The sequence below is a fragment of the Manis pentadactyla genome, chromosome 1 (genome assembly GCF_030020395.1).
Source record: "Manis pentadactyla isolate mManPen7 chromosome 1, mManPen7.hap1, whole genome shotgun sequence".
Lineage (NCBI taxonomy): Eukaryota > Metazoa > Chordata > Mammalia > Pholidota > Manidae > Manis > Manis pentadactyla.
In genome coordinates this window covers 206,587,886-206,602,653 of record NC_080019.1, presented here as the reverse complement: position 1 = coordinate 206,602,653, position 14,768 = coordinate 206,587,886, and the positions used below count along the sequence as shown (strand labels likewise).

Sequence of the window (14,768 nt, the reverse complement as noted above, 5' to 3'; positions counted from 1 at the left end):
GCTGGATAATTTTTCTACTGGTTTTACCTGGGCTTATTCATATGGCTACATTCATTTGTAATGTTGGCTGGTGGCTGGGCTCATTTGGAATAGCAGAGTGGTTACTCCTTGTTGGTTCATGTTGAGAATGTTGCCATGTAGGAAACTGGACTCCCTTGCTGCCAACCTGTCATTTCTTGAAAAATTGAATTGTGTATGAGTGTGAGTGTGTGTATGTGTGTGTGTGTAATCCCCTGATTTTTAAAAATTAACTTTGTTAATAGGAAGGATTGCATGACCTGACACACCCAGGGACTGGATTTGGGGTTTGGGCCATCAATTGGTAACTTCCATGTAAAGTAATGTTTTCAGCTAGCCTTTACTTCTGTGTCCATTTTATTTGGTTTTCCTCAGTCCCAGGGGTCACATCAGACCCACCTGAGCTCTCTTTCTTATTTGTGGTTCTCTTGGTCAATGGTTTTTGAGGTGTGGGCCACAGATCAATAGCGTCAGCTGATAATTTGTTAGAAATGCTGATTCCTGAGTCTCACACCAGACCTACTGATTCAGACACTCTGGACATGAGGTCCAGCAATCTGTTTTTTAACAAGCCTTTCCGGTGAATCTGACACACACGAGAGAACCCATTGCTCTCTATATCCAGGATGGGATATATACAAAGGATGGGAGGGATACAACAAACTGCCTTTCAGAACTAGAGAAATTCTCTTCCTGAGCACCACCAGGCAAGCCACAGGCTCCTGATTTTAATATGATGAGATCACAACAAGCCAGATTGTGTGATACAGACCAAAAAGGCCATGGGAGAGCTCAGTGCCTTCTGATCAAGAAGACTTCACACTAGTTCTCAATCACTGGAAACACATGGAGAACTTTACAAAATACTGATACCAGGGTCTAACCCTCAGAGACTATGATTTAAAGAGTCTGAGGTATAGCCTGACCTTCAGGATATTTAAATGCTCTGTAAGTGACTCTGGTTTGCCACCAGGGGACTTCACTTGAACCTTGAAAAAAGAGAGAAAAGAAAGTGGTAACTGCTGATGTCTTCAGGGGAAAAGCGCTAGGGAAAGACTACGAAAACAGTCTCACTTTTTTATCCACTCCTATACTGGGAACTTCCTCCAAGTCTTTCTTCCTTGAACTTCTAGCAGTTTAGCATTCCAGTCACTCCCTGCACAGCACAGTTCTCAGGAATGAATGCAGTTCAATGCTTTGCAGGACTTGTCTTTGGGAAGTTTATTTTCTAAAAATAAAATGTGCAAAGACAAGAAGAGGGTGGGGGAGAGAAAGAGAGAAAGAGAGAGGGATGAGTAGAATGTGAACATATCAGAAAAGGGAGGGCCATATTCTAAGCAAAAGCAACAGTTTGGACAAAGGTTAGAAGTGAATTCTGCAAGGGGCATTTAGAAATAATGAGAAGATCATATTACCTGGAGCAGAAGGTATGTACTAGGAAATGGAAGGAGATAAACTCAAGTGGAACAGGAGTCTGGTTTTAAACAGCTACTAAGAAGTAGGGACTGTATTAATCAGGATCCTCCAGAGAAGCAGAACCAGTAGGATGGGTGTATGTGAATATACACATGGAGATACATTATAGAGAACCGTCTCATGTAATTCAGAGGATGAGAATTCCCAAGATCTAAAGGGTGAATAGGAAGCCAGAGACCCAAGAGAATAGATAGTGTGGTTCTAGTCCTAAGGCTGGCAGGCTCAAGACCCAGGAAGAGCCAGTGTTTCAGTTTGAGTGTGAAGACAGGAAAAAGGATGTCCCTGTTCACACGTAGTCAGGAGAAATTCTCTTTTACTCGCAAGAGAATGGGCCTTTTTGAGCTTTTCTGGCCTTCAACTGATTGGATGAGGACCACCCACATTAGGGAGAGCAATCTGCTTTATGCAATCTGTCCATTGAAACGTTAATCACATCTAAAAACACACTCACAGAAATATCCAGAATAATGTTTGACAAAATATTTGGGTACCCAATGGCCCAGTCAAGTTGATACATAAAATTAACCATCACAGGGATTATAGACTTGATCTTTGGACCAGTGTTTCCAAAATGTGGTCCAAGGAAACCCAGAACAATTAAATACTCCACCAAAAAAGGTTCTGTGAAAATACAAGTCTTGGAAAAACTGCATACCAAGGCGTATTAAGATATGAAAGCTATAAATCATCCTGCAGGAAAAAAATGTTTCACAACTGTCAACCTAGCATTTTCTTGGCATTTGATCACAGAATCTGCTTTTTACTTAAAGCCTATTAATTTCCTATGGAGTGAAAACATCACATAACACACTTTGGGAAAAGCTACTCCAAGCCATGAGAAGAAAAGAGAGATGTGGAATCTGGAACCTGGAAAGGGACATGAAAACAGGATTTTTGGTAAAATTAATTTGGCTGTAGCATGTAGTGACATTACAGGAAAGACAGCCTGGAAGCAGAGAGACCAGCTAGGAAGTTACTTTAGCAATCAAGGTCTGAGGTGATAGAGGCTTTCACTTGGGTGGGAATAGTAGAAGGGGAGGAGGAAGGAAATAAGACATTTTATGGAAAAGTGCTTGTATATATGTGCTATAAATACAACAGGGTTGTAGAAAACTTCAGAGTTTGGAGCTTGGTAAGTGAAAGAATAAACAGCCACTGAGTAAAGAACTGTAAGGAAAGACTGGTTAATGGGCAAATATGTGGTATGTTCTGTTTTTAATATTTTGGAGTCACAGTAGACAGAGGTAAAAAAAAAAAAAAGAGCAGTTTTGTGAATTATTGAGATTTGCATGAGAGAGATCAAAATTATAGATTAATTTGGAAATCATCAGCAGACAGCTGGAAACTAAGCCACAAAGTTACCCTCTTACGTACTTCCTCATTTCCCTCAGCCAGGCCAACCCCTTCTCTCTGAAAGGGGCTTCATTTACTGAGTGGCATAATTCATAAGCTAGCATCAGGTCCTCCCAATAAGCCTCACAAAGCAACACTGAATTACAGTTGACTCTTGATCTACATGGGTTTGAACTGCATGGATCCACTTACACATGGTTTTTTTTCAATAAGTATATTGGAAAATTTTTTGTATATTGAATTCAATAAGTATACTGGAAAAGTATATCTGCAACAATTTGAAAAAAACTCATAGACAAACCACATAGCCTAGAAATATCAAAATAAATTAAGAAGTTAGGTAAGTCATGAATTCAAAAAACATATGTAAATACTAGTCTATTTTATCATTTACTATCATAAAATCAACAGTAGGCTATTAGTAGTTTTGTGGGGGTCAAAAGCTATACATGAATTCTCAACTTCATGGGAGGTCAGCATCCCTAAGACATCCCCCCAACTTCCCCCATACCTCCCCCACCCCATGTTGTTCAACAGTCAATTGCATATTCATTCCTGAGCATAGCTCTGGGCTCCAGTTTGGTAACCAAGTACCATCAGCAGGTAGTTTAAGAAAATAAACCCTGAAGGAAGCTCTTTGGATAAGCAAGGAGGATTAACTTTGGAATTTCACCACATTTATAGAGCACAAGTCAACTGTGGACAGAGATGTTATGCCCTCTTTGTTACAAGCCACAGGTACCCTCTACCACAAAGCCTCATTATTGTGAAGTCTGAAAGCCCAAGGCACCAGGACACCTGTGTTTTTTAAACAACTTTCATAAGCTTAAAATCATGCTTGCAATCTTCTGGCTGCTTGTACTCATTAAAATATGGTTGAGCACTGTCAACCAACTCAGTGGCTACTTACAAAGTGCCTTCTAACTCTGGGGGGAATATATTTTCCCAGCCCAGGGCAAATTACCTTTGAAACCGAAATCAGTCAAAGGGAGAAATAAAGTGGGAGAAACCCATTTATTGCTTACAAGCAGTTGTCCACTTCTGCTTGCCTGTGTCTCTCACAACCCAGCTGCAAATAGGGACCCCACCCAACCTCTGTGATCCAGATATGCCCTGCTCCCCCATGTAATCACCTATTGATATGGAGATGGACTACTCTCTACCCCCTTGGAAACACTTACTGATATGGAGATGCACTAAGGCCAGGTGAGAGATTCTGGAAATACTGCAGTTTTACCCACATGCCTACTGTGCACTTGGTCCTGAAATGAACCACAGTCTTTTCGCTTTTCCTTCACAGTGGACCTCTGGAGTCACACAGTCCCACATTTGAATCCAGTTATAACTTCTCCTACTTGTATGATTCTGCAGTCAAATGTATGACTCTGAGCAAGTTACTTAACTGCTCAGGGCCTTGGTTTTCTCATCCACAAAAATGAAATAAAAATAACTCACTCATTTATTTATGTACTCATGTACATTCATTCACTCAACAAATACTTTTGATCTCCTTCCATGTAGCTTTTACTCTACTAAGTGCTGGGTATTTTTGCAGTGTTAAAGAAGCAGATACAGGAGAAGAAAGATTTTCTTGACTCTTAGAGGTGCCTGACTAAGTCTGAAAATTAAACTGGCAAAGACAGATTAACAGCAGAAAGCACACAAATTTATTTAATATAAGTTTTAAGTAACATAGGAGCCTTCATAAGGAAGAGAAGACCTAAAGAAACAGAGCTGAGTATATTTATGCTAGGTTTGGTAAAGAATGGACAGTTAAGTTAAGGAGTATGAGGGAAATTTAGCAAAGCCTGTTTGTTAGGATTCTTTTCAGGGTTCCTTTGTCTTCAGAGATATGGATGCTCCTTTCCTCCAAGTATAGGGAGGGCACCTCTCACATGAAAGTTTTTGATTCATTTCAGGGGAGAAGGGCAGGGGTAAGATCAGAGTGACCTTCCTGCTTCTACCATATTCTCAGTCTCCTTCTGTTTAAAATATTCAAATATGCAAAGTTATCTTTTTTGGGGTAGCATGTCTTGAACCCCATCATGAGTTATGGCCCTTGTAGTATTGGAATGAATATCCTACTGGGTTCTTAGGAAAATCAAATGAGATTATATGTGCAAATTAATGAGATACAGTGGTTCACCAATAAAAGTACTCAATAAATGCTGGTTTCCTTCTGAATGGTACCAGGATATGTCATCCTAAATTATGCCTCTTAAGTATATGGATTATTTTGAGCTAAAGGCAATTGAGAAACAGCAGAGGCAGGAAAAGCTCTTTACTTCCCCCTAACTGCTTCAAAATAGAGTATACATTTTCCCTTTTGTAAAGGAAATTTCCATTTGTAAAGGCATCTCTGTATCAGGAAAAAGGACAAATTTATCACCTGAGAGACTCATGCATAAAAAGACAAACCACCTTCACCATAAATTCCTCCCTTCACCTTCCCATAACTTGTCTCCCCACCCAGAAGCCTCAAACCCCTTTTCCTTTGTTTAGCCTAAGATAGTATATAAACCTCAAGCATGTGGCCAGCTCCTTGAGTCCCCTTGCTTTGTGAAACTCCCATGTGTACCTATATAATAAAAACTTTTTCTCCTGTTAATCTATTACCAGTTTGATTTGCAGACCCAGCCAGTGAACCTACGAGAGTAGAGGAAAAAGGTTTTTCTACCCCTACATATTCTTCCTGAAGACCACAGGCCTCTGGTGGCCACCATAAATGTGTGCAGCAGTGGGGACAGTGGCAATATGGAGAGCTGTGTCCCTACTAAAGAGTAGTGATCCACTCAGCACCAGCAAATTTTCTAGGTCCAGCATTCCAGATCTTCAGTTTTAAAGAGCAGCAGGAAATCTGGGTATAAAATATCTGTTTTTAAATGCTGGCAACTAATTCCAAACCCTGGGTAGACCAAATAAAATATCTGACCTAGGGGCTGCCCATTTTCAACTTCCATTATAGACTAACCCAGAGAAGGCAAGGCACTCAGATAGCTCCTGGTTTTAAGTGCCCTCTGAGGCATTCTGCAGGAAGACTCAGGAACCCTCCAGTAAATTTCTTATTACACTCCAGCTCAGTCTCCATCAATCAGCATAACTCTCTTCATGCTCCAGTGAAACAGGACCCTGACAACACAGGATCGTTATTGCTGGAGGAAAGGTAAATCTCCTACAGGTCATCAGCTTGCAGTATATAAATGAATCCAAGGGCTCCATATGAGGAACAATGAAAGTGTGTTCAACAGGGCAGTGAGGCACAAGTAGTTTGGAGACACAAGTGTGCTGATCAGACTTAAAGGGTCAATCACGAATACATGAGGAACATTCAGTCCGCACTTTGAGGTGATATTTTCCCAATGCGACAGTCACTGCTCTCATGCTTCCTTTGCCTTGGACTCATTCTTTCCAGTTCAATCTATTTTGTTTATAGATTTAATACCTGGCACTATTCCTCTAAAGAGCTTATTATTTCCCTCTGTCTTTTCTTCCCCCTCCTGCTTCAGAGCAGGGCAGAGGGGGAAACCAAATAATAACAATCACAGACATAAAAAGATAAAGATGTTTACACGGTTTCAGTTTGGGGCTGCAAAATGCAGCTTGCCCAACAGACACAGGCCTGGAGTTGCCTCATTCCTTCCACAAGAATCTAAGCATTGTTGACTCTGACATATACTTTGCTTTATTTATAACTCTGTTCTAGAAACCTACACTTCCCCCTTAATGTGTTTCTTTTACTCTGCCACTAAGGGTAACTTTCTGTGAGTCCTGATAGATCTTAGTCATCTAGAAGTTCATCATATGCTCTGGGAAGACCAACATCCAATAGATTTCCTAACTGCTGGGAGGGTTTGGGGACAATGAAACTGGTACTCAGCCACATTCTTTGATGTGCATGGGACACAGGAGCCCTGTGGAAGAGATGATGAACACAGCCCACAACTGATAAATACCACAACCCATGATGGACAGGGGAGCTCCTTAAAAAAAAGGCCAGACTGTTAAATGAACCACTAAGAGAAAATCACCATGAATGAAGAAGTCTGCAAGTTAGATGTCTTAGCTCAGGCTTCCATAACAAAATACCATAACTAAAACAAATACTTGGATTATGTTTGTGAGAATGAAAATGACTTTCATGGAAACCTGAGCCTGGTGGTATCCTGTGTGTGTGGTTGCAAATAGCTTCGAAATTGGCGAACACAGTGGGAATTTTTTAGCACTTACATTACTTGACCTCTCTGGAATCTGATATTGTTGACAAATCCTTGCTTGAAATTCTCTCCTCCCTTTCTCCTCCTTCTGAACTTCTCTGGCCACTTTTGGTAACACCACAGCAGAGCCTGGTGCAGGTGGAGAAGCAGTAAGAAGAGACAGCACATGAGGATGTGCCTATGGCACAGCAAGGAACTGCCTTAAGCACCAGTACCTAAACCCTTGATGGCTGCCAGGCCCCTTCCCCAGCCTGAAGAATAGTGAGTAGCAGATCAGACTTGAGAGGGACTGTGCTGACCCCCAGACATTGGTCACAATTCCATAAGGAGCAGAAGAAAGAAACTGCGGTGTCTACTCACTTTCATTCTCCTTTCCTGTGCCTGTTGCAATGCTTGCTTGCAGATTTGGTAGTAAGCTGAAATTAAAGCAACCTCGAACTTGTCCAACTGGTCATTCTTGTCAGGCTTTGAACCTGGTTTAGCCAAGTACAGGCTGGCCTAACTCACCACTCCTCAGTCTTCTCAGTGACCTCCTCTTTATTGTCCTGCCCTGAACTGCTGTGGCTCCCTGCTCAGCCCTTTTCTCACGGCACACCCTCCAGGCAACCCTCACAACCAACCAGTTTTAACATTTGTTCATATGCTGATGACCTATACCTGTATCTATTCTATACCTATTGACCAGACCTGAACTTCCGACTCATGTACCACAGCGTAGTATATTGTCTCACAAGCCCCTTGAACTCCACATATCCAAAACTGAATTGATTCTCTCTGTCCACAATCCAGTCCTCTTCTTACATTCTCTTTCTTGATCAACTGAACCTCCATTAATTTAGCTGAACAAGCAAGAAAACCAAAACCTTATCATCAGAGTTGGGTCTGAGCTTCTTTAAAGGCATATTTAAAGGTACTACAAGAAAATGGATAACTCATGTTAGCTCTTTTAAAAGATCAATTTTATTAGTACTTGAAAGTGTGGTGTGTGTTTATAGTTCTCAAAGGACTATTGTATATTCAGCCAGTTTTTCCTTCTCTACCCACATGGCCATATCCTTGGCTCTTACGTGCATTGCCTTTTGCCTGAACCACTGCAGTAACCTCTCATCCAATGTCCCTTATTCATGTTCTTTGAACCACGGCTGCCAAAGTCATCTCTTTTGTTTCATGTATATTTAAATGTTTTTTTTATTACAGAAGCAATACACATTTATTGTACACATTTGAGAAAAGTCCTTAATAGTACATGGAGATAAGCACTATTAACATCGTATTATACATACTTCTAGCCATTGCCTGTGAAGAGAGTACATCTTCAGAAGAATGATATGTATACTTTATATGCCTTATTTTTAAAAATTAGTGCTGTGAACAACTTCCTAATATTAAAAAAACTTAAAATATGGTATAATAAACATGCATCTTTGTTCATATTCGTAAGTCATTTCTGTAGGAGTGGAATTGACAGGTCAATGGGGATGCATATCTTTAAGACTTTGAACCTGCTGCCCAATACTCCCTGGAATGGTTGTATCCATTTATTACACTTCTGCCACTACAGTGATCATCTTAATGTAGAAAACCAGACTGTTACTCAAAGACTTGCAAGAAAGTTACATGTTCAAGAACACAAGACCAGACAAGGCTTAGAAATAAGGCTGTCCTAGTCATTTAGGCCAGCATGTTCCCATGTATAGTTGTGATGTGACCCACTAGAGTCTTTCTGATGAATCATGAAGAGATTAAAATATACAAGTGCTTTCTTGAACCGTAGAGCAAATGCCATGCAAGGCCAGGGACTTTCTTTTTCACATATGACTAAGTACTTAATAGCTTCCTTTGTTAATTATTAAGAGTGATTAAAATTTTATAGTCACCAAAAAAAAATTGCAGTACTGCCAGTTATTGAAAATTTTGGCTGCCACAGAAAGTTTGGCAACATTGCAAATTTCCTACTGCACATGTGACACTGTAGATTATTGGAATTTCCACAATTTTTAAGCAAGATGCTTTTTTCTTTTTAGTGGAGAAGGGACTTCATAGTGAGTTTTAACCACTGCCCCCACTTCTTGTACGTGTTATTTTACATGTCAAGTATTGTTGTTTTTCTAGTTTTGATCATTTTGTTCACATGCATAAATGCTAAGATACTGCCACTCTAGGTTGTCATTTTGTTCCTCCCTAATTCTTTGTTACCATTAAATTATTTTCCCACTGTAAGATAAATTTTAGCCAAAATAAGCAGGCGAAAGGAGGCAACAAAGGGCCAGGTAGTTTATTTGAATGCCACTCCCAGGTGATGTTCCACTGTCTGGGTACTACAGGCCAGGGAAGTCACACCCAGTCAGGGAGGTGGGGGCTTATAAGGGATTAGGAGGGGGAGGAGTGGGCAAGCTATCCTAGGGGGCGTGGAGAGGTATGATTGGCTAAAGGTGACATAATAGACAACTAGAAACTTTTTTCCTTCCAAGAGGGAGGAGGCTGACATCAGGGTCTTAGTTGGCACATCAGAAAGATAGAATTCAGGAAGAGCTGTCCCCTTTCCATATAAGGCATGGACCTTGGGGTCAGGTCTGTTCTCCCCTATGGCATCTCTGTTCTATTTGCATGTCCTTGTTTTTCCTTCCTCCAGCCTAACATTCCAGCCTTTTGATCATAATGGGCGATGACTCGATCTGGCTACTTCCAGCTGACAAGGGGTGTCGTGGGGGTTTGAAGCTGGTATTAGGCTGAAGGAGGAGTTTTAGTGGGAAGAGGTGCGTAACAGTGAAGTAACATCTGGTTGGTGGTGACCCAGGTCATCTGGGTTAGCTGCTGTTGGAGGAACCTGAGGAGACAAGGGGCAACTAAGAGTAAACAACAAACTGTTATTAAGGGGCCCAGTAGGGGCATTAGCCAAGCCATTAGGGGTAACTGGAATTCTGGATCGAGTTTACATCTCAATGACTAGTATTAGGATTTAGTATAGATAAGACTGCATTATTGAAACAATATTTTTGTCTAAAATCACCCTTATTTTTATTAGAAGTAGCCAGATTAAGAAAATAATGAACAGTTGGCTTGATTATTTGCATAAGTGCAGCAAGAAGAGCAATTGATTACATAGGCTCTTTTAAATATGCTTTGCTGGAACTTTTTGTAAGGAATTTCAGATTGAACTTTTAAGGGCTTCTGGAGGCCAGAAAGCTAAGCCAGACTTGCCATCAGGTTGTGCCTGCAGTACCTGTAGATTTGGGTGAACTCCTCTCTTCTTGAGGTTTTTGCACCTGCCAGGATGTGACCTTCTTTACTCACCTGGTAAGGCTGCTGGGAACTCTGTAAGCAAGGTACCAGGTAGGTTTTTCTAAGGGGCTTTGTTGGCTTTATAAAGTCAATCTGTTCCTTAAAGCTGTCTATTCATATCTGAGTTTACACACGTGTCTCTCAGGTATGATGTTCGAGTCAAAGCCTTGGTAATATAACCAGTGTTTTTAATTGGTCCTCTTACAAGGAAAGCAGATTCTTATTGAACTTGTGCAAATAAACAAACTGCCATGAAACATAAAAATAGTTACTGAGAGTTTTTAAATTTTGGAGGGATCAGGTAGAGAGAAAGATAAAGTTTCAATTCTGCTTATAAAGGCAGTCATTTATTAAACTGTTGTCAGCTTAAGAGAAAAAGCTTAAAACACTTTATCAGCAACATTTGAAACAAAAAGCTACAAAATCATCTTCTTTAGTTTACTTAATCTTATGTAACTAATACTTGTTCTGCTGAAATCTAGTTCTTTACTAGCTTAAGAGTAATAAAACAGTGACTATAAATAATAAAAGACTTACAAATGACAATGGTTAAAGATCTGATGAGAGCTTACTGTAAGACAGTTGACATAAGGAAATTCTGATATTTCTGTAACACAAAACATTCAGTAACAAAGTTTAGCATTATTCTTTCTGACAGTGCTTTCTAGGTAATTAAGCAGGTAATTATATATCAGATAAATAAGTTAAATTAGCCAAATACTTTCTCCAATAAGAAAAAGATCTTCTGACATGTTCCACGGGCCCTCTGGAAAATATCAGAGTTAACTAGAGGTAAAAGTACCTTTGTGAATTTGATTTTGGGAAGTTGTCAGAAGAAAGTTTCTTTGGCACTTGCTTAAATAGGATTATAGGTTGCCATGAAGCAATACTTATCCAGTTAACTAGAATGACAACAAAGTACTTCAAAGGCAAATAAAGAAGGTTACACAGTTGTTAGCAAAGTTTAGCTTTTAGTCCTTTTAATTTTAAGATCTCATTTTCTTAAAGACTCCGACAACTCACTGAGACTTTAAGCATAAGAAACTGCTTTGATAAAACAATTAGAAGAACTCTCTGCAATCTTTCAATATTAAGAGCAGACTAACAGTTAAGAAAACTTTGTCTTTTTAACTGAAAACAAAATTCTAATTTTGCTGTGTACTTGATACTGAGACTCATTTGCTTTAATTTTATATAGCATGACCATATTAAATTCTTCTACAAACTTTTTACAACTTTCTTTTATCAAAAGACATATTTTTTAGCATGCAGAAATGTTTTCCTTACCTCTTTAAGTAGTTTTGATTAGAACTTAAAATTATTACTTTAACCTTCAGTGAACACTGAAAAATAGGCTACTGTAAACTGTTACACTAGCATTCTTCAGATTGATACATCTATGAATTATATTATTATTTTTGGAAATGTGCTTTATAGCACAATTTCTTATTAGGCACAAAATATGTCTATATAATTTAGCAAACTTTAAGAATTTTGGTTACTACAAAAATTCTCAGGCTATTTGCATATATATATACACTGTTATACATTAATACAGTATCATTATTAAGATATTTATTTGCTAGGCTTGTTTACTTATTTTTAGCAACTATGCTAGATTACTTACAAAACCTTTACTGAATATTAGACAAAGCCAAGCCTTTAAGCATTTTATTCTTAAAAGATTTAGCAGATAACATCATCCACTTAAATGACCTTAGGTAAACTTAGGCAGCTGATAACAACAAGGACATGCCCACCTCAGCCAAACCCAAATTAGCATTAATGCTTAACATTTTTATCAGATTTTCTGGAAGTTTTAGAATGCCCAATTTTCACAAGCACTTGTTTTTAAATAAAATATTTTTCATCTATACACTTAGACACACAAACGTACAAACTGAGATACAATGACTATAGTCAGCAACACCCTCCACACAAAAACATATACACAGACCGACAAACCAATATAAAGACTTGAGTCACTGATATCCAATTGCCTTCCTTCTCCTCAGCTTCTTGTCCATGGCTTCTGGAACCGGAGGGCGGGAGGAGCGCGTTCTGGTGGGGGAAGAGGGCAGTGAAGGTGGAAGGAGAGGGGGAGGAGTGGTGCAGCCACCAGAAGGGGAGAGCAGGACGATGGCATGGTTGAGAATGTTGGACTTTAAGATGGCGGCAACATGTGTGAAGACAAAGGACTTAAAGATGGTGGTGGAGGGGGGGGCATCGAGAGCTGAGGGAGGCGGGCAACTGAGGTTTTCTGGTGGATCTGAAAGGGAAGAAGGACGGAGCAGAGTAAGAGGCTGACAATCTTTAAGTGGTGATCAGACTAGGAGAACCTGAGTCATTGAACACAGCATAAAGGTCTGGACGGGAGTGCAAAGTCCAAAACACCTGCACATATGGGATTTCACTCTACTCTCCGCTCCAGTGGCAATAATTAATCAAGGTGGTGAGGAGGCTAAAATTGAAAGTTCCCTCAGGGGGCCAGTGAGATTGGTTGTCCAAGGGATACTGAGGCCCGGCCTCAGAGCAAAGAAAGACTAGCTTCCATTTGCAAACTTCCCGGGACAAATATAGAGTAGCCAAGTTAGAAATGAGACACCGCAGTGGGGTCTGAGCCTCTGCTTTTGAGGGCTGTTTCCCCATGTCTGCGCCACTTCCCAACTAATCCCGCTGAGAGGAGCGCCCAGTGTCCCAAGCACACCAAGTCAGGGGAGACGTCCTGGGAGCCTGGGTGAGGGACATCTCCCCCACCGCAGGGCCATGGGCGAGCCAGATGCCCGCAGACATCCTGGGGCTTGGGGTAGGGATGTCTCCCATACCGTAGGGCTAGGGGCAGGCCAGATGCCCGCAGAGGGTGGGCCGAATGCCCAGGGGCTGGATGCCCCACCTGGACATATGCACAATTTCTAACAGACCAGGTGAAATGGAGTTAGGAAGGGAAGCAGACTGGGGGAAACTGAGGGACTCACCGGAAAATAGTTCATGTAGCGGAGAGCAGGCTGAGGTCCTGGGTCGGGGAAGGAGGGCGCGGGGCCACCGGTGGCCAGTCAGGGCCCCCGCACTCACCGTCCTTCCCGGGTTTCGGCACCAAATGTAAGATAAATTTTAGCCGAAATAAGCAGGCGAAGAGAGGCAACAAAGGGCCAGGTAGTTTATTTGAATGCCACTCCCAGGTGATGTTCCACTGTCTGGGTACTACAGGCCGGGGAAGTCACACCCAGTCAGGGAGGTGGGGGCTTATAAGGGATTAGGAGGGGGAGGAGTGGGCAAGCTATCCTAGGGGGCGTGGAGAGGTATGATTGGCTAAAGGTGACATAATAGACAACTAGAAACTTTTTTCCTTCCAAGAGGGAGGAGGCTGACATCCGGGTCTTAGTTGGCACATCAGAAGGATGGAATTCAGGAAGAGCTGTCCCGTTTCCATATAAGGCACGGACCTTGGGGTCTAGTCTGTTCTCCCCCTATGGCATCTCTGTTCTGTTTGCATGTCCTTGTTTTTCCTTCCTCCAGCCTAACACCCACCAGAAGTGGAATAGATAGGTTAGGTGTAGGGTGGGGTCTTTTGTGCCAATTACGTTAGCGTATTGGAGAATTGATGGTCTGAATGCCTCAAAATCTCCCTACCCTGACTCTAGATTGACGGCAGTTTGATTAACTAGTATAAAGGCCTGGCTAATGACTGCCTATGATATGATTAAATGTTCAAAAGAAAGAAAGAAAAAGAGAGTGGCTGAAATCAATTTGGGGAAGAAATAATAAGAGGCTCAGACTTATCTCTTCTCCTTCAACTCTTGGTTTTTAAAACACTGGTCCCACGTGACAGAAGAATATATGCAGAAATATATGTTATATGAAAATGTAACAGGATTCTATCAATATCAGCAGGGCTAAGAAGTCTAAGCTACTTATTAGCCTAATTGAATGAAGCCTAAGCAAGGCTGTGTTGAGCACTGCATCAATACTGTTTTGTACTCAGCACAAGCTACCCAGCTACTGATTGGTCTGTAGATTTCTGATCTGAATCTGAAAGACTAGCAGAAAAGAGGAGCTGTGATCTTCTTACATGAATGGCTACCGGAGGAAATGGAGAAATCTGCATAATTAGTTCTGGTGGTAAGTCCAAAGCTTCTTATTTTCCCAGCTAGTCTTGGGAAGTCATGATTTTAAAATGTATGGGGATTACCTTAACAAACAGCTTCTGAGAGGACATGGGAATCTGATTTCCAGCAGTTGGGCTTGCATTTCAACAGGGATTCCTTAATGTTAGTAGGCTGAGAAAGAACCAGTCCATTACCTGGTAGTACCTTCCCATTCCCTTGTGGAGAAAAAAGGAAAGAGAAAACTGGCTAAATCAGTTCTACTTGATTCGGCTCACATTTCTACTGCCAAGAGTAGAATGGTTACTCACCAACAGGCATT

The 14,768-nt window shown here is 40.9% G+C and overlaps 1 long non-coding RNA gene across 1 annotated transcript; it reads right to left on the bottom strand.

Moving 5' to 3' along the window:
• Positions 1–9,322: 9,322 nt before the first annotated feature.
• On the bottom strand, positions 9,323–13,861 carry LOC130684817 (uncharacterized). Its single transcript, XR_008999171.1, has 2 exons — positions 13,319–13,861; positions 9,323–12,612 (listed from the first exon to the last, which is right to left on the bottom strand). It is a non-coding gene; the product is annotated as an uncharacterized LOC130684817 (long non-coding RNA).
• Positions 13,862–14,768: the final 907 nt, after the last annotated feature.